The 19,445-nt window shown below is 36.7% G+C and overlaps 1 long non-coding RNA gene across 1 annotated transcript; it reads right to left on the bottom strand.

The window, feature by feature from the left end:
• Positions 1-16,302: 16,302 nt before the first annotated feature.
• Positions 16,303-19,152, bottom strand: LOC145000087 (uncharacterized). Its single transcript, XR_013661109.1, has 2 exons — positions 19,027-19,152; positions 16,303-16,510 (listed from the first exon to the last, which is right to left on the bottom strand). It is a non-coding gene; the product is annotated as an uncharacterized LOC145000087 (long non-coding RNA).
• Between the last annotated feature and the right edge of the window lie 293 nt (positions 19,153-19,445).

Raw genomic sequence — 19,445 nt, 5'->3', positions numbered from 1 at the left:
TGAGTATTGTTTCATTGTTTTACTTTCATTATCTACCTGTTGCAAAGATCTAATCGATCAAAGAGTTTTTATATCTCAACAATTGGTATCAGAGTGGGAGGTTGTGTAATTCATACACATCTCTTCTGTGAAAGAAGCTATTAGGGTTTATTCCGCATTAACTAATATTTATTGAGTCGTCACTCCATAATTGATGTATCTCATTACTTATTCATTTTGCCCTAATATTATATATTACAAGTCTGATCTTTCAAACAGGTTAAACGATCAAGCATGGACGATTCTCAATCAAATCCTATCAACATCTCAAATAGTATTGGGTCAACAACAAAGATTCCTATCCTTTACACCCATGATTACGAAGTCTGGGCACATCACTTTGAAGATTATATCATTGGATCTGAGGACAATGGATATCTTATTTGGGAAGCAATCGTGTCTGGACCATTCGCTCATTCAGCAACATCAAGAATCATTATTACTCAGAAATAGTATAATGATCTGTTGAAAGACGTAAAAGATGTTGCCCAAGACGAAAAGGATAAATTTCAGTGCAATATTAAAGCATTGAGACTAATCAGATTCGCTCTTTAATCTGACACTTTCAGGCTGGTGTGTTCATGCAGCACTGCTAAAGAAATATGGGATAGGCTGCGAGAGCTATATTGCACAGACGAAGATCTCGAGCATTCAATTCAAACCTTACTTTTGTCTGAGTTTGGTGAATTTAAGCAGAATCCGGAAGAAACTGTTACTCAGATGTTTGATCGCTTCAATCATCTTCTTAGTAAGATGATTAAACACGATATTGAAAGGAAGTTGCTTGAACAAAAGGTTACGTTTTTAAACGGGCTTAGATCTGAGTGGAGAGCGGTTGTGTCTACTGTTAAAGCACATGAGCAATTCAAATCTTACTCATTGGCAAAGCTGGTAGGGATTTTCAAATCCCAAGAAAAGATTGTCTTGCAGGAGAAAAATGTGGTTTCGAGCTTGGGATCATTGGCCCTTCTGTCCAAAAGCAAAGGTGTGGTGGAAGATGAAGACCTTAACATAGAAGACTATGACCTTACCTCTGAAGACTATGCAATGATGGTATCAAACCCGAAGAGGTTCATCAAGAAAAGGTTCCCTACCAATCAGAACCGAAATTGGCAGGGAAGTTATAGTTCTGAAAAGGTCAGGGAAGAACCGAAGGCAGAAGAACCAAAGAAAGAACCGAAAGCTGAAGGTGATTCGGGAGTGAACAGCTACTATTGTGGAGGAAAGAACCACTATGCCAAAGACTGTGTCCTAAAGAAAATGGCAGAAAAGGATGAGGAGAAAGATGAAGAAGCTATGTTAATGAAAAAGCTGGAAGAGATAAAGAGAAAGAAAACTATCACTAACCCTTCAATGAATGTTTTAATTGTACAGGGTTCTGTAGCGGATGATGAGTTCGGTGGCGTGGAGGTCTGGTCAACCAACTCTGAGGATGATGAAGTCAGGAAGTCATCTCATGGAAAGGCTTATGTTGTAGGAAGCAGTGGAAAGTGCTTGAAGGTGTCGGATGTATCCCAAAGGAGGGGATACAACAGATACAGTGGGAATAGAGACATGAAGGAGCGAGAGGACTTGTGTTTCACAGCAAAACCTCTCAGCGTGCAATTCAATGAGCTTGATGAATTAATCAAGAAGGTACAATCTATTTTTGTTTCATTCAAAGTCCCACAAAACTCATATGAAAAGGAATTAAAAAATGTAAATTCAAGAATCTATCATCTAGATAGCAGTTTAACTCAAACACGGGTCACCAATTCTAACCTAACTGACCAAATAAGCAGGGTCTCTTCAAAGAGTGAAGAACGGAGGATGTGGATAGAGCTGAAGGAGGCGGAGCTGATCAAATCTAAAGACGAAAACATTTATTTGCAAAGAGATAATTTGAAACTTTTGAAACAAAGAAATGTGTTTTGTTTGATTGCTAAGCGTCTTTATTCTAAAATTACTCAACTTCATCTTAACTGCTAAATAGGACAGAAAATTCATCGCATGATTTTGCCCTTCCTTGAGTTTCAGGAAGATGAAATCGACGCTGAAGCATACAATTGCGAAAGTGTAGTTTCATCTGAGGATGTAAATCCGACTTATATGTATGGCCTAGACAAAATCGAATCTTTCATAAAGTCCAAGGACCATAAGGACATGCTGAAAAACCTTTTGGATGAAAATGACAAACTGAATCTAAGGACCGAAACCATACAAAAGTTTGACTCATTGAATGCCAATTTGAGCTCAGAAAATAAAATTAATGTTGAAAATGCATCTGAGCTTAATGAGGATGATGATATGAGTGAAATTTCTGTAGAGGATGAAGTTGACTGTTCTGAGTTTGTCAAGAGTGAACCCGAAAACTACAAAAATCTTATCTCAGAAAATTCTGTGGAGTTTGCTCGCTTGTCCCAACAAAAGTCCCCGAACCTTGAAGAAAAGGCTACTGTTTACCAAAAGGTAAGGACAACACCAAATCAGGTGTATAAGGTCACAGGTGTAACCGAACATCAGACAGCCGAACTCACAGCCATTGTAAACGAAGATAATGTTGATGGTTGTGATGAGTTCTTCTGGTCCGCCCCTATCGACAATGTTGATGAAACAGTTGGTCTATCAGAGCGAACATCCTGGAAAACAAAAGGAAGATATATTCCGGAGCCACTGAACAAGCCTGATAACTTTGACGTGCCAAGCACTAGTGGCACTACAGAAATCCCATTAGATGAAGTCAACCCTTCTACCGAAAAGTCATCTACAACAAACGAACCTGTTGTTCAAAAGCCAAAACAAAAGGAAAATATTCACAAGCAACCCAAACAGGTGAAAAACCAAAAGCAACAGAGGAATCTGAGATACAAGAAGAATCTCTCAGAACGAAAACAGTTCTGGCAATCTCAAAACGAACATTTCTTTGATTATAATAGGAAGTCAGAGAAAAGGGAAGTTAGATCGCAAGAAGGTATTCACAACCGAAAGCATAAGTTCGGCTCAGAACACACAAACAAACGAAAGCATAGGTTCGGCACAGAACACACAAACAACCGAAAGCATCGGTTCGGCCCAGAGCACTCAAGCAACCGAAGGCACAGGTTCGGTCCCGAGAGCACAGGTGATCAAGGCTCAAGGCTCGGTCTGTCCCATGACCACCAACAAAAAGGTCACCTAGAATATCAAGTCAAGCTAAATTCTCTCCTTCTAACTCTTCTCAACCCCATTCTAAATCCAATTCTGTTCGAACTCAGAATCCAAAATCTTCAACATATTTGAAAGGAAAATCGAACGTTTCCTCGGTCAAGAGTGATCAAAAGAATTCCAAAGTTCAAACACCTGAACCGAAAATCAAACCACTTGCAACAAATCCCAATAAAATTAAAGTTTACACCATTCAAAAGAAAAATGAAACAACGTTAATAAAAAGAACATATTTCGTTGATATCTCTCTCACTATTCCTGCTCCTGTGAAAGGCTCACGTGGACCCAAGAAACTTTGGGTTCCTAAATTTGCTTAATTCTTGCAGGTCATCAGTGACGAGCAGTTCGACGAAGAATGGTATATTGACAGTGGATGCTCGCGTCACATGACAGGAAGGAAAGAAGAGCTGAGTGAATTTCGATCTCTTTCAAATGGTGGCAATGTCAAGTTTGGGAACAACTCGTTTGGCACGATTAAAGGTTATGGTATGATAACGAATGGAGACTTCGCAATAAGATAGGTTGCATATATTGAAGGACTGCAGCATAATGTCATCAGTGTGTCTTAGCTTGTTGGAGGTACGGGTCTTAAAGTTTCGTTTGATGATGAAGGTTCGGAAATCATAGAGAAGAAGACAAAAAGGGTAATTCTCAAATCGGAGCGCAAAGGCGAAATGTTTCCTCTCAATCTCAAACCTATCAAAGGAAACCCAGCTATTTGTTTGTTATCCAAAGCACATTCTGATGAAAGCTGGCTATGGCACCGAAGGCTCTCTCATCTCAATTTCAAGGATATTAATAAACTCGTCACAGGAGGTCATGTTAGGGGTCTTCCATTGCTTAAGTTTGATCAAGAACATTTGTGTGCTGCATGTGAAATGGGGAAGCAAAGTCGTGAAAGTCACCCATCCATCATAAACACAAAGGTCGTTGAACCACTTGAGTTAATTCACATTGACTTATGTGGTCCATCTTCTATTGAAAGCATAGGCGGTAACAAGTATATTCTTGTTACTGTCAATGACTTTTCACGTTTTACATGGGTGTTCTTTCTGAAGCACAAATCTGAGGCAACTCACAAGCTGAAGCTGTTTATCAAGCAAGTTGAAGTGCAACTGCAGAAAGTTGTACGGAACATCAGAAGCGACAATGGGCTGGAGTTCAAAAATAAAGAATTTGAAGAATTTCTAGCAGATAAAGGAATCAGTCACAACTTCTCAGCTCCCTACACCCCTCAACAAAATGGAATTGTCGAAAGACGAAACCGATCTTTGTGTGAGGCGGCTAGAACCATGTTAAGTTTCGCTTCCTTACCATTATATTTTTGGGCTGATGCTATTTCTGCAACTTGTTTTACACAAAACAGGTCCTATCTCAATAAGCGTTTCACTCTCACCCCTTATGAGATCATCAACAATAGAAAACCGAATGTCAAATTCTTTCACGTGTTCGGCTCACGATGCTTTATCTTCAATTCTAAAGAACATCGTAACAAGTTTGACATAAAAGCCTATGAAGGAATTTTTCTGGGATATTCTCTAACTTCAAAAGCATATAGGGTCTTAAACAAGCATTCAAGGAAGATTGAAGAGACATATTATGTGACTTTCGATGACAGCTTCGTCAAAAGGATAAACGCTACTGAAGAAGCAATTGGAGAAATTTTCACTCAGACAAGTCATGTTACGGCCTCGATTGCTAATTTGTTTGAGCAGTTTGTGGAGTTATTCGATGAACCTGAGAAAGCTACTCTCTCTGAAGCCAAGGCAGCGGACAACAAAATCAATCATCTGAAGCAAATCGTTGATGAAGCTGGCAAACGACTGGGTGATGGAGAATCAGCTCCAAATGAAACTTCTCAGCACAATGCACCAGTTGAGGGGGAGTACTTTGATCCAGTAGCACCCGAAGGTACTGTAGCACCCAAACGCTCCACAGCACCTGAAGGTACTGTAGCTCACGAACACTCCACAGCATCTGAAGGCACAGTAGCACCCAAACACTTCACTACACCCGAAAGTCCCACTGCACCAGAAAGCTCATCATTCGATGGGGAGAATGCCAATACGTTTTATGACGAAGATAGTCAATCAGAATTGGAAGAATTAGTGAACACTGAATTGGATCCTACCTATGATCCAAATTACCCTCCACTTGTCAAATGGACTATAGATCATCCTGTTTCATAGATTGTGGGTGATGTCTCTGAAAAGGTGTTGACCAAATCTCAACTGAAGGCAAAACAAACTTCTTTATTTTCCAAAGTTGAGTTCTGCATGTTTAATTCTTTCGTCTCAAAGGTTGAACCAAAGATGGTAAACACTGCTCTTGATCACTCTGATTGGGTTCAAGCTATGCAAGACGAACTTAATGAGTTCGAAAGAAATAAAGTTTGGCATCTCATTCCAATTCCTCAAGATGCCTCCGTTGTTGGTCTCAAATGGGTCTTTAGAAATAAAATGGACAAGGAAGGTAACGTAATAAGGAACAAAGCTCGTTTAGTGGTGAAAGGATATTGCCAGGAAGAAGGAATTGATTATGAAGAAACTTTCGCTCCAGTTGCAAGGCATGAATCTGTTCGAATATTTCTTGCCTATGCAGCGCACAAAAACTTTGAGGTCTACCAAATGGACGTCAAATGCGCTTTTCTGAATGGAGAACTCGAAGAAACAGTCTACGTGGGGCAACCTCCTAGTTTTGTCGATGAGAAGTTCCCAAATCTCTGCTATATTCTGGACAAGGCGGTTTACGGTTTGAAACAAGCACCAAGGGCCTGGTATGAAACTCTAACTAAGTTTGTAAAGATGTCCAAATTCAAACAAGGTTCGGTTGACCCAAACTTCTTTCGTAAGAAAGAAGGTAACCACCTTATGATTGTACAAAATTACGTCGATGATATCATCTTTGGCTCAACGAATCCCAGCTTAACAGTTGAATTCAGAAAGCTGATGGAGACTAAATTTGAAATGAGCTCCATGGGTCCGATTAATTTTTTCCTTGGTTTAAATATTAGACAGGGACTCGAAGGCATCTTTATCAACCAGGAAGCATACACCAAAACTCTTCTTGCCAAATTTGGTATGATTAGAGACTCAAAGGTCAAAGTTCCAATGGCATTCGGCACCAAACTCACACCTTCGCTGGAGAAACCGACAGTTGACATTACGCTATACCGCCAGATGATTGGGTCCTTAATGTATCTTACTGCTAGCAGGCCTAATATCATGTTTTTCGTATGTTATTGTGCTAGGTTTCAGGCGAACCCACGAGAACCACATATGCTTGCAGTGAAAAATATACTCAGGTATCTGAAGCGAACTACCTCTCTCGGTCTATGGTATCCATCCAACTCAGGCTTCTTCGTTCAAGCCTTCTCTGGTGCAGACCTTGGAGGATGTGGTTTAGATAGGAAAAGCACCACAGGGGGTTGCCAATTCCTTGATGGGAAGTTGGTCAGCTGGCAGTCAAAGAAGCAAACCTGCGTTTCCCTTTCTACAGCCGAAGCAGAGTACATCGCATCTGCCTCTTGCACATCTCAAGTCATATGGATCCAAATCCAGCTCAGAGATTATGGACTCAACATGAAAAAGATCCCACTATATTGCGATTCAGAAAGTGCAATTAGGATCTGTCATAACCCAGTGCAACACTCTAAGACCAAGCATATAGCACTGAGGTATCACTTCATTAAGGATCATGTGGAGGATGGAAATGTCGAAATTCACTTTGTTTGAACCACTGATCAATTGGCCTATATCTTCACCAAAGCCCTACCTGAAGCAAGTTTCAATAAAATCCTTCAAGGTCTAGGAATGATGGAATAAGAATCGGTACCAAAAACACCATCTTAAAGTTAAAAGTTAGAAGCGAAATGAACCGAACGCTCGGTCTATTTCGGGTTCGGTTCACATTGGAACCGAAAATGAACCGAACGCTCGGTCTATTTCGGGTTCGGTCCCATTGCACATATTTTTGCTCAATCTCAAAAAGGTGTTGTCTATGCTTGTAAACTTTTGTAAAGCTGTTTTCCAAAAATCCAAAAATATTTTTTTAGGAATCGAAATGAATCGAGCGTTCGGTCCGTTTCGGGTTGGGTTCAATTTTTTTTATTATTATTTATTCTGTTTGGTTTTTCTCTTTTCAAAAACTTAAAATCTCCAAAAACATTTTTTTTCTTCTTTCATTCTTGTTTAAATATCGATGGGCCAGGTTTCGTTCTCACATTTTTTAATAGTTAAGCGTCCCTAGAAGCATGCTGTTGCATGTGTCCAAAGCCTCAACTGATTTTGAATAAAAGCCTTAATGACTAGGTATATACAAACCTTGTCTTCCCAATAAGTCTGCTCCATTTATTCTAATCCTGAGCTACCTTACTCTTTTCTCGTATGGGTTAAGAGTTTACTGTTTGGTCACTATTTTCAGCAGAGGTACTATCGTTTCTCTTCACCACCTCAATATTTTTCTCCATCATATTTCGGTCTAATATCGTAACCCTTGAGACTCTCAGAATTAACCACTGAGGTTTATGGTTACACAATCTCTGTGTTTATGATCTAAGCCTCGTGTCACTACGTGCTTAGTGAAACCCAAAATCCAATACCTAACATGAATTGACGGTAAACATGAAATCTCTTTTTGGTTGTGAGATTCTTATGAAATTGTTATTTACCATAGCATTTCTTCCCTTAGAATCCAGTTTAATTTTTTTTGAGATTTCACCATCACACATCTTCAATAAGTCACTATATACATAATCCAGCCTACTTGTTCAACATACCACATCGGTCTCACAGGTACTTCATTTAGTCTCGGTCTTATGTTAAGGTCCGCGATTCTAAACTGAAGCGAAAGCCACCCTTTTAAGCCTTATAAAAACATGCCTTTCAACACTTCTTAGAAAGTGATTGATCGTAATTCAACGGGAATCCATACAGACACTTTAAGGTCTCTCTTGACCTTGAAGAAAGTGATTCGTGCCCGGGATCAACTGTTTTGTGTCTATATTGACATCACAAATTCCCACATATATCTCGCTTTATTTCCTTATCTTTCACACTCTATGCACGAAAATCTTTGATTTTCCAAAAATCTCGTTCGGTTCCATTATAATCTTATGTTTGGATGACAGCTATTTAATAGATAAGATGCTGACTCAGCTAACAGAGTAACGGCTTCAATAGTGAGGTGACGGGCACGCGTGCAAAACGGAACAGTTTTTCTCTCTCATGCGTAATCATCGGGGGTGCCAACCGTCGCGTTTCTGTCACATCCGAAACCGTTTCGTGTATCAAGAAGATTTATGGGATGATTTTTCTCTTTCCTCTACCCACAGTATAAAAGGAACACCTCTGCTTCATTCCATACTTACAGGATTCAAAAATCAAACGAGCAATATAAGGCGATTTATACTCTACTATTCATCATCTTCCACATTCAACAATGGCGGACTCTTCCTCTGTTCAGGAAACCTCTTCCCGCACCAACATTCTTCCCATCCGCGCTCAACAAAGTCTGGTGATTGATTTAAACCCTAAAGCTTACGAGAATTATATGTATCCCATGGTGGAGTGTCTCAAATACTCTCAATTGGTGCTCGCTCTTTCCAAGGTCGAGATTGTGCCCATGGAATGCCTTTCCCAGGTCTTCTCCACTGCCCATTATGATAGATCATTGGATCGAATCTACTTTGACCTTCTTTCTCACAAGACCTCCATCTCCAGGCAACAATTCTGTTGGCTCCTATGTTTTGAAGACGATGAATCTAGGGTTAATCCCGATTCCATCACAGTAGGACAGTTATTTTCGATGTTCTACAACATGGGCTACACGGAGATTCTCACAACCATCACTAAGTTCAAGAAGTCGTGTCTTCCTCCTCCATGGAATGGTTTCTTCACCATTCTGTTTAAATGCTTCTCTGAGCGCAGTTCTGGTTCTGATGGGGCCAGCAAGGTGTTCATGACCATTCTCTATGGTCTATATCACGGCATCAACCTCGACTACGATGAGTCGTCTAGAGGCAAAACTCCTCCTTACTCGCCTGCTCATGAGGTACATGTTTCATCAAAACCTCCTTCCCCTTCTCCTATAACCACCTCTTCCATTCCCACCATAACCTCTTCCATTCCCATCATAACCTCCTCCATTTCCATTCCCTCCATATCTAACCCTATTTCTATTCCCCCCATAACTACCTCTACCACTCTTTCAACCACAACAACTTCCATTCCCCCACCACTCTTCACAGAAGCCACCAAAACTACCACCAGTGAGGTTCCAACCAACGTATATGATACGGGGGTTCAAACTTCACAACCTGAACCCACTTCCATTCCCGAACCCACTACCACTACCGAACCACCCACCGCACCCTTATCTCCCACTCCATCTGCTGAAACCGACACCTTTTTCGGAGGGGAGGATACGGTTTTTGATTCCATCTACTACAGCCCCTACCAACTTCAAAGTGATGATGATGATGATGCTCCAGTTACTAAAAAGCACATCAAGGAACTCCACGAGAAGATTGACAATCTTGTGGCTTCTTCCGCTTCCTCAACATCTCACTTTTCGGAGGTTGCCATTCAAGGAATGGTGGAATCTCTCTCCAAAGCACACGAAGCCTCCATCAGCTCAGCTGCTGCTGCTATTGATAAATCGACAAAGGCTATTGCTGTTGCGACCAAAAAAAGTCGAAAAACTATTTCAAGATGCCCAGATCTGGCTGGAGTCTTTGCAGGCGGCATCAGAAACAAACACCAAGAAGATTCGCACCGTTGTGGAGAAGCTGGTCCATTCTTTCGAAACCGAAAAAGACCAATTTGCCAGCTTCCGCTAGAAACTCAAAGAAGACAATCAATCTTTTCAATCTTCGGTTGCAGATCGTCTTCTTTCATTTCAAGCCACTCTTGCCTCCGAATCCCCCACAAAGGACGAGCTTGCTCGAAAATCTTCCGAGCTTACTCTAGCAACTCATCAGCTCTCCCAAGCCGAGAAGGAGATCGATTCTCTTCGGTCTGAGAAAGCTGTGGTCAGGAGTTGTGTTTCAGATGTCCACGGAGCTTTGTCTAACATTATCGAAGCCCATGATCCAATTCTTAACTATTCGGTGAGGCGTACTCTTGCAGAAAAGCTCGCTCCTGCTCTTGCCCTGCTTAGCCGTATTGAAGGCATTCCTGAGCAGGAGGACCATCCGAAACAAGGGGGAGAAAAGAAGCCTACAACTCAATCGAAACCCCCTCCAAGTTCCAAAGCTCAATCACTTCCATTTTCATCCCTTGTCCCTCCGAAAGCACCCAAACCAACAACTGTTCCTGCATCAGGTTTGAGTGCTCAAAGCAAAGCCAAACAAATTGTTGACGACAGTGATGAAAGTGATGATCAAGAACCGATTTTCAGCTTAGTGAGGAAACAGACCAGAGAGAAGGAGCTAGATGAAAACGCTCGCATCTTCAGGGAAGCCGAGGCCAAGGAGAGGAAGATAAAGGAGGCTCATGATCTCCTTGAAAGCAGAAAAACTTTATTTCCTCCTTGAACTCTCGAAGTGCTTATCAAAGAAGCCATTGAGTCCCCCTGCACTCTTTGGTTAGAACCGGTCATCTCCTTAGACCGTGTCAATTCGGTCGATTCCCAGTTTGACATGCCCCTGACCCGAAAAGCCTTTATCTTCCATGCATTCGCTCATATAGCTGAAGTTCCCCATCCTCACCCGAAGGTTGATAGGGAGCTTGTAGACTATTATCTAAGGACCGCTCAACCTCAGTACCAGACATGGGTTCTCAAACCTGTTCGTGAAGGTAACTTCGTCAATGTTAGATTCAAGGTCTTGAGGGGATCTGACAAATCTGAGCATTCCATCTCTCTGGCTGATCTTCCCAACTTAAACCCTCGTGATTGGATTGTCTTGCACAACATTCTTCTTGTCAATGAAGCAGCATATGGTCCGATCATAGACCATTTCAAGAGAATGTTAGTTTGCTATATTTTGGAGGTGGCTAAGCTGGATCAAGAGGTTGCTAATGTTCTCAGGAAGAAGCCCATCATCACTCCAGTCGGTTCTGCAAGCGATATAAACCGAATGAAGATGGGAAAGATTGATCTGAAACAGAACTCAATCATGTTCACCAGGGCAGAAGGTCAGAAATGCTTATTTGCTTTGGCTGACAAACATCTTTACACTACTACCTGCTTGGAGCATGTTCTGGGTATCATCAATCGGTGCAAACAGAAATCGGAAAGTGATAAAAAAAATACTTCAACGATATGATCAATTGGTACATTCATTTCCGACAAATACTTCTTGCTATCATCCCCTGCCTGTTCAAGACTGTAAAGAAAGCCAGTGCCGCGGGGGTAAGCAAGCTGGAGTGAGGTCTCGCCCCAATTGACGCAAAGGGGGAGATTGTTGGGTACTTGATGTTGCGTCTTGGGCTTGCTTCCTAGTCCATCTTGTGTACAGCATGGGCCTGTCCATCCATATCTTGTTTTACTAGGTTTTGTGTATTAATAGATGCTTGCATGCATCTTTTTGATCAGACATACATCGTTGGTTTTTACGTGTAATTAAGAAGATCTCTTTTGTAACCCTAGAATCCTCTACAACGGAAGTTCTTTATCGAGCTCTGCTGAGGATTGAATGTTCTAATCATTCGACTCATTCAAAACCATTCTTGAGTATTGTTTCATTGTTTTACTTTCATTATCTACCTATTGCAAGGATCTAATCGATCAAAGAGTTTTTATATCTCAACATTACCAATACGCCAAATCATTGTTGATTCAGCAACAATTAGAAAATATGTCAGATCGATAAGGGTTACGTCGTGGTCTTCCATATAGTAGTCCTTAACGAACTCACGATATAACTCAGGAAGTGACTGAAAAACCATGTCAACAGTTAGCTTCCTTAGGAACATGACACCCAACATTCCCAGACTTTCAATGTGCAACTTCATCTTCAAGACGTGTGTACATACAGAACTTCCATCCCGATGCTTGCTTGCCAATAGGGCTTAAGTGACCTTGAAATTTTCAAGTCGACGAAAACCTAGGTCAGGGAGAATTACTGGAGGGGTGGAGGAAGTGAAGTATGATCTCCAGTTCCACCAATGCACAAACAAGGGATTGATCTTTCACCTTGATCGACACATGGAATACCATCTTCATGAGGAAAGCTTTTTCCATAAGGATGATAAGACCATAGTTGTCAGAACTAGACGCCTACAAAGGAGAGAAATTCAAGTTAGTTAATTTAATCCTTAATATAACACCCAAATGAAATATTAAGGCTAGGACCCAACACAATAATTCATAATTCGGATGAGGGATTTCGTAATCCAATTTCAAATTATTTAAAGGTAGGTAAAGGACAATTTACCAATTCCACCACGAAAACGAAATTTTAAAGAAATAGGTTTTAGATGAAATTCCTAGATCTTTAGATTTTCGTTGAACTTTTCAATGGCATGTTTAATCTCAATTATGCCCTTCAAGTGTGTGATTGGCATACGAAGGATCACAAACAAGGTGTGAAAAAACATGCAAATTAGCTTGGTACTCTCGATGTTATTTATCATATAATCGATGTGTCCGTTAACCACACATGATCGATCAATCAATGATAATTTACGACCTACCTATTGATATCCTTCGTTAGTCTACATTAGTGTGCCTACTAATGGTAAGACTAACCTTTTCTTACACACATTTATATATATAATTAAAATTTTAATCTTATATAGTATAAGGGTGTATTTTATACATTTAAAATACTAAGTGGTTTAATCCTTTAATAAATTAGACTTTTAATTTAATTAAATGTAAACCATATTGTGGATTTATTAATTCTCTCTTTTAATTAACACTTAATTAATTTTATTAATAAAATCCATGAGGGTGTATTTTTCAAAATATTCAAAATACTTCGGTTTAACCATTTAAATTTCAAAAAATTAAAACTTTTAGTTCCAAATTTAAACTATAAGACCAATAGGCTGTATTTTAAAGCTTTGACAAAATACTAGGTTAAATATTTGAATCAAAATAATCTTATAATATTCATATATAACCAAATCCTTTAATTTTGATAAGGATATGATAATACCAATCAGAAAAATCGATTTTAGGCATTATAAACGAATTATGGTAATAATCCAAATCAAAATCTGATCTGAAAATCAAAATTTTAGGTAACGGACGAGTCAACTTGTCGAGTTGGGCTGTGAGCTCGTCGAGTTCAGCTTCCAGACAACAAAAAAATCGTTTTCTTGTTCTTTGGATAGTTCACTCTTGTAGCAATTCAATTGAAAAACATCCTAGGCTACGATACCACTCATGGGGTTTGAGCATATCTACATTCCTATGTGATCATGCAACCCTAATTTCTTTGGATCTAAGTTTTTCTCTATTGAACATACAAATATGAACACCAAAACAATAACCATAATTCTAGCATATACAATTCGAAATTCACATATAAATTAGGGTTATGAAGTTATCTCACATGTTATGCAATAATAACAAGAACCACCTTGACTCTTGAAAGCTTAGTGCACCAAGTGTTGCACCTCTAATGGAGTCACAAACACTTAATGCCAAAGCGACCCATGGACCTCCTTTGTAAGCCCTTGGAGAAAATCATATGGGGTTACCCATAAATTTCATCCATTCCACATACAAGGAGTCCTAAGCCCAGTTTTACAATTATCAATGATTTGCAAAACTGCCCCTCAATTATCAATCAGCTCCTTTAATCCCGAAATTAATATTAATTTAATTTCTGATTAATCACTAATTAATATTATGATTTCCAAATAACATATTAATCTTATAGTATATTAATAAAATCATTTTGAGTACCAATTTATTATTCATATAACAAATCCTACTCTTTCTCCACTTGTCATCTTGACAAGTTGCATGAGTGAAAGCAACCCAAAAGGACCATGCTCATAATCAAATCAAGTACATACCAATTATAGTTATGCGCTTAGACACCTAATCCAACAAAAACATCCTAGGCTTTGATACTACTTATGGGTTTTGTGAATAACTACAACCTATGTGTTAATGCAACCTTAATTGCTTTGGATATAAGTTTTTCACTAGTTGAACATGCAAATTGAATACCAAAAAAACCCTATATCTATCATATATAATTTCAAAAATTACACAATAAAAAGGGTTTTGATGTTTATCTTACTTGTTATATAGTAATAACAAGAAACCATGTAGATCCTTGATTGTTGAAAGCAAGTGCCTCAAATGTTTCACCTCTAATGCCTTACAAACACTTGCAGCAAAAGGATTAGAGGAGAGATGAGGGAATACACTTAGAGTTTCATATAGGGTTTCTCTTAGCAAGCATGGGCCGAAATCCCTAAGTGGTGGCGTCTTTATGTAGGTGAGGCTGCTAGGGTTTGTTCGAGGAGACCTTAATTTCCTGCTTCAGGATTAAGCAACCTATAGATTCTCCTTAAGGAGCATTGGACGAAAATCTTATATGGCCTCCTATAATTTTCGTCCACTCCATTCTAAGGAGTCCAATAGCCTACTTTCACAACTATCAGTGATTTGCAAAAAGTCTCGTATTCCTTTAATTAGTTCCTTTAATCCCGAAATTAATTCCAAATTAATTTCTAATTAAATACTAATTAAATAACATGATTTTTAATTAATAAATTATTCTCATAATACATTAATAAATCAATTTATTATTCCAAATAATAAATTCAACCTCTCTCTCGAAAAATCATCATGTCAAGTTACTAAAGTGAAGGCAACCCAAAAGAACCATGCTACTGTCCAATCAAGTATATACCAATTATAGTTATGGTCTTAGACACCTAATCCAAAATCTTCTGTCTTCATCTTGTTTGGTGGTTTAAAAGGATTTTTCTTTCATCATTTTCACTTGGCCCTTTCTTCCGCTCTTCATGAGCCTTCAACCTCCCTATCACTTCTTAAACTATCATTACATCCAAATCACCAAATTGCTCTAAGTTTGAAGCAATTTGAAGGAATTTAGGTGCAATGGCTCGTAGTAATTTCTTCACCAATCACCATACGTGATTCTTCAACAATTCCATCACGGTATGAATATTACTCACGATGTTACTCACTTTCACAGCGAATTCATCTACAACCTTCGTATCTTTCATGCTTAAGGTTTCAAACTCTGCCTTCAAAGTTTGGATTCTTTCTGTTTTTACTCTATCTGCCCCCAAAGACCTTGTCTTTAACACATATCATAATTCTTTTGTTGTTTGCTTCTCCGCCAATGAGAGCAACATGTCTTCTGCAATACCTTGGTAGATGGTTGCTAAAGCCATCTTGTCTTTCTTCACTCTTACCACTGTTTTTCCTGTTCTGAGCTCAACTACATCCCAAACTCCTTGATCTCGCATGAACACCTTCATTTTTATAGCCCAAATAGCATAGTTGTTTCTTGACAGCATAGGGTAGTGGAGTGTGATCTGCCCTTCCTTCTTGTTGTTGTTGCTTCCTGTCATCTTCAACACACGAGGTTGATACTTGGGCATGCACGTTGTGCTTTAATACCAAAGGTTGGAATTTACATAAAGGATAAAAACTTTAACTAGTGGTAATTAACAGGAAACACAAAAAGTAGTATTCGCAGTGAGGCAAAATCTGCGCCATCATTCATGGAAAACTGAAAACGGAATGCATGCCAACATATAATTTGCTTTCTATTTAAGCTAGAAAAAAGAAATGCCTAACATAAATGAAAAAACCTATCATGTAAGCTTGAATATAGGGATCACTAACCAAGGTGATTTGGGCTTATTCAAACACTCTAGACTAAGTAAAGTTGTAGATAAAAACATGCAGTAAGTAAACATATTAACATATGGATTAAGTCAACAAATTGTCACTCAATTCACTCTCAAACTCTTATTTGTCTATCAATGGAAAGTGGAAAATATAAGCACTAGACTTGTATAGTATAGTTTTTTACGACAACAAGTGGTAAATCTCATGATTTTTTAACAATATGAAACTTTAAACTATTAACAACCACATATTGTAATAACAAAACACATAACATTTAACAGCAATAAGGAAATAAAAGATGTAATAAATTGACAAATATTAAAAACAAACACATTGTCAAATATATCCTAGTTATTTAGGAAAAAAGAAAAGACTTTAACGATACATCCCATGATATTCATACATGGACCAACAAAAGACGACGAACATTAATGCATCCAGCATCTCCAACATCCATAATAATGATGGCCTCCGTTTATATCATCATCAGATTCTCCTACAATAGGTTTTTCTTCAACACATAAGCACATAAAATTTATACACAAACATTGGAATACAAACACACATGTAAACAAGTCTCATGACAATAATTAATAATAAATCAGGTTTTATGAGAGTATAGATGTGTGTCTGTGTATGTATGTATGTATGTATATATATATATATATATATATATATATAAAGGGGGGGGAGGGGGGGCGAGGTCACATGTGATTAAAAAAATAAAGATATTGAGAATCAACCTCAGTCATATATTTCTTATTTGTTACTTTAATGCTCCAGCATACCGACAGCAGCAAAGTATATCTAATCATAAATGATTATATGACAGAGAGGTATAATCATATATGATTATACATGTTTATACGTATATGTATAATTATAAATGATTATACATATACGTATGTTACAGATTGAGAAATCATATATGATTATAACACTTAGTGGTAAAAGACGTGGTGGTGGCAGAGTTGGCGGAGGTATAAGTGAAGGACGTGACAATAGTGGATTGTGCTGGTGTTAGAGGTGGTGGTAGTGGTAGTGGTAGTGGCAGTTGCAGTTGGGGAGGTGCGGATGGTGGTGGGGAGAGAGAGAGAGAGAGAGAGAGAGAGAGAGAGAGAGATAAATAGATAGATAGATAGATAGAGAGAGAGAGAGAGAGAGAGAGAAAGACAGACAAAGAGAGAGAGGGGTGGGGGTTGAGTTAATGTGAGACAATCATATTTCGTAAAATATGGGGATGCAATTCTACCCATTCGATTTGGAGATAAAAACAATTAAGATTCAAAATAAGTGAAAATTTTCGATTTCTGTGTAAATATTATTTTCGTCATTTATTCTATCCAAAAAATAAAAATAAATAGAAAATACCGTTTTTTAAAATATATGTGAAATATTCTAATCATATTTTCTAATGTAGATATGCAAATCGAATTTTTAATATGTTAGAATATTTTACTAGAATATTAACATATAAATATTCAAAAAATTATAATAGAATATTACAATATTCTAACAAATTTAACAATCCAAGTAGAATATCATTCCCTCTGTCCCAAAATTATTGCTCATTGACAAAAAAAAACATATATATTAAAAAAAACATTAATTACCATTAAATTTATTAAATGAAATGACATTTATACCATTGTGTTGCATTTAATTATATGGTAGTTGAATTTAATTATATGGTAGTTGCATTTAATTTCATTATAGTTTAACTAATAATAAAAGGTATTTTAGGAAAAATATTATTTATTTTTAGAAGTAGACAATTATTATGAGACAAAAACCAAAAAACAAATATAGACTATTAATTTGTAAAGGAGTCAGTATAATATTTAAACATATTTACCAATAGTAGTAGAATATTAGTAGAATATTTTAATATTTTATAAATTCAATTTGATTATTTATAACGTAATATTATTACAATATTTCACAAATATTTCGAAAAAAATAGTAACTTTTATTTATAATTTTTCTTTATCATTAAGATGAATGTTTACGATCGCATCAGTTTCAAATGATATATATATATATATATATATATATATATATATATATATATATATATATATATATATATATATATATATATATATATATATATATATATATATATATAAGTTCAGGTTCATTTGAGACCATTCTAATTTTGTGAGACCGTGAGACCAAATCTAAAAATAATTTTAAAATGCAAAATAAATGGAAAAATCCAAAAAAAATTAAATATTATTTTCGGAATTTGAATTAACTAAAACAAATAAAAAATCCCGTTTTTTTTTTTTTTTTTGAAAAATACGTGAAATATTTTAATACAATATTACACTGACATATTCTAAAAAACAAATGGAAAAATCTAAAAATTCTTTTTTTAAATATTATTTTCGGAACTTGAATTAACTTAGAAAAATAAAAAAATAAAAAAATGAATAAATAAATCCCATTTTCTTTGAAAAATACGTGAAATATTCTTAATAGATTATTACACTGTACATATTCTAAAAATAAATTTTAAAATGCAAAATAAATGGAAAAATCAAAAAATTCTTTTTTTAAATATTATATATTTTCGGAACTTGAATTAATTAAAAACAATAAAAATAATAAAAAAAATCCCGTTTTTTTTTTAAATACGTGAAATATTCTAATAGAATATTATAATGTACATATTCTAAAAAATAATATTAAAATGCAAAATAAATGGAAAAATCTAAAAATTGTTTTTTTAAATATTATTTTCGGAACTTGAATTAACTAAAAAAAATTAAAAAAAAAAAAATACGTATCACGGTCTCACAAAATATAAGTGGTCTCAAATGAACCTAAACCTATATATATATATATATATATATATATATATATATATATATATATATATATATATATATATATATATATATATATATATATATATATATATATATATATATATATATATAGAGAGAGAGAGAGAGAGAGAGAGAGAGAATGAGAGAGAGAGAGAGAGAGAGATAAATTTGACTATACCAATTTTTTTATTGGCGTGGGGCTGAACACTCGTGCATTGGGTTTTTGCAGGAGCAGATAACAGAAGACACAGGAGAACTACCACGAACAAAGTAAGACCAATGAACTTCATTTTATGAAAATATGTTTAGAGCTGATCATAATTTCGTCCATTCTTATAGAAGTGGGGAAATGTAGTTATGTGAAGTGTTGACTTTAAGAACCATAAAATCAAAATAGATATGATATTATATTGAATAAATATATAATACAATTTTATTAACAAATGGTTTTTTTAATGCATTTTTAAATAAATGGTGCTAAAAGAGATCCTTTTCAAGGGTTTTCATTGCATGACATAGATTCTACTCGAGGTGGATTGCATCGGTAAAAAACTAAAAATGGGTTTAAGTAGAAAATATTCTTTGAGTAACAATATA

The sequence above is a fragment of the Lactuca saligna genome, chromosome 1 (genome assembly GCF_052625555.1).
Source record: "Lactuca saligna cultivar CGN05327 chromosome 1, ASM5262555v1, whole genome shotgun sequence".
Taxonomy (NCBI): domain Eukaryota; kingdom Viridiplantae; phylum Streptophyta; class Magnoliopsida; order Asterales; family Asteraceae; genus Lactuca; species Lactuca saligna.
Note: the sequence above shows the minus strand (reverse complement) of the source record. Positions and strands in the feature narration are given on the sequence as shown.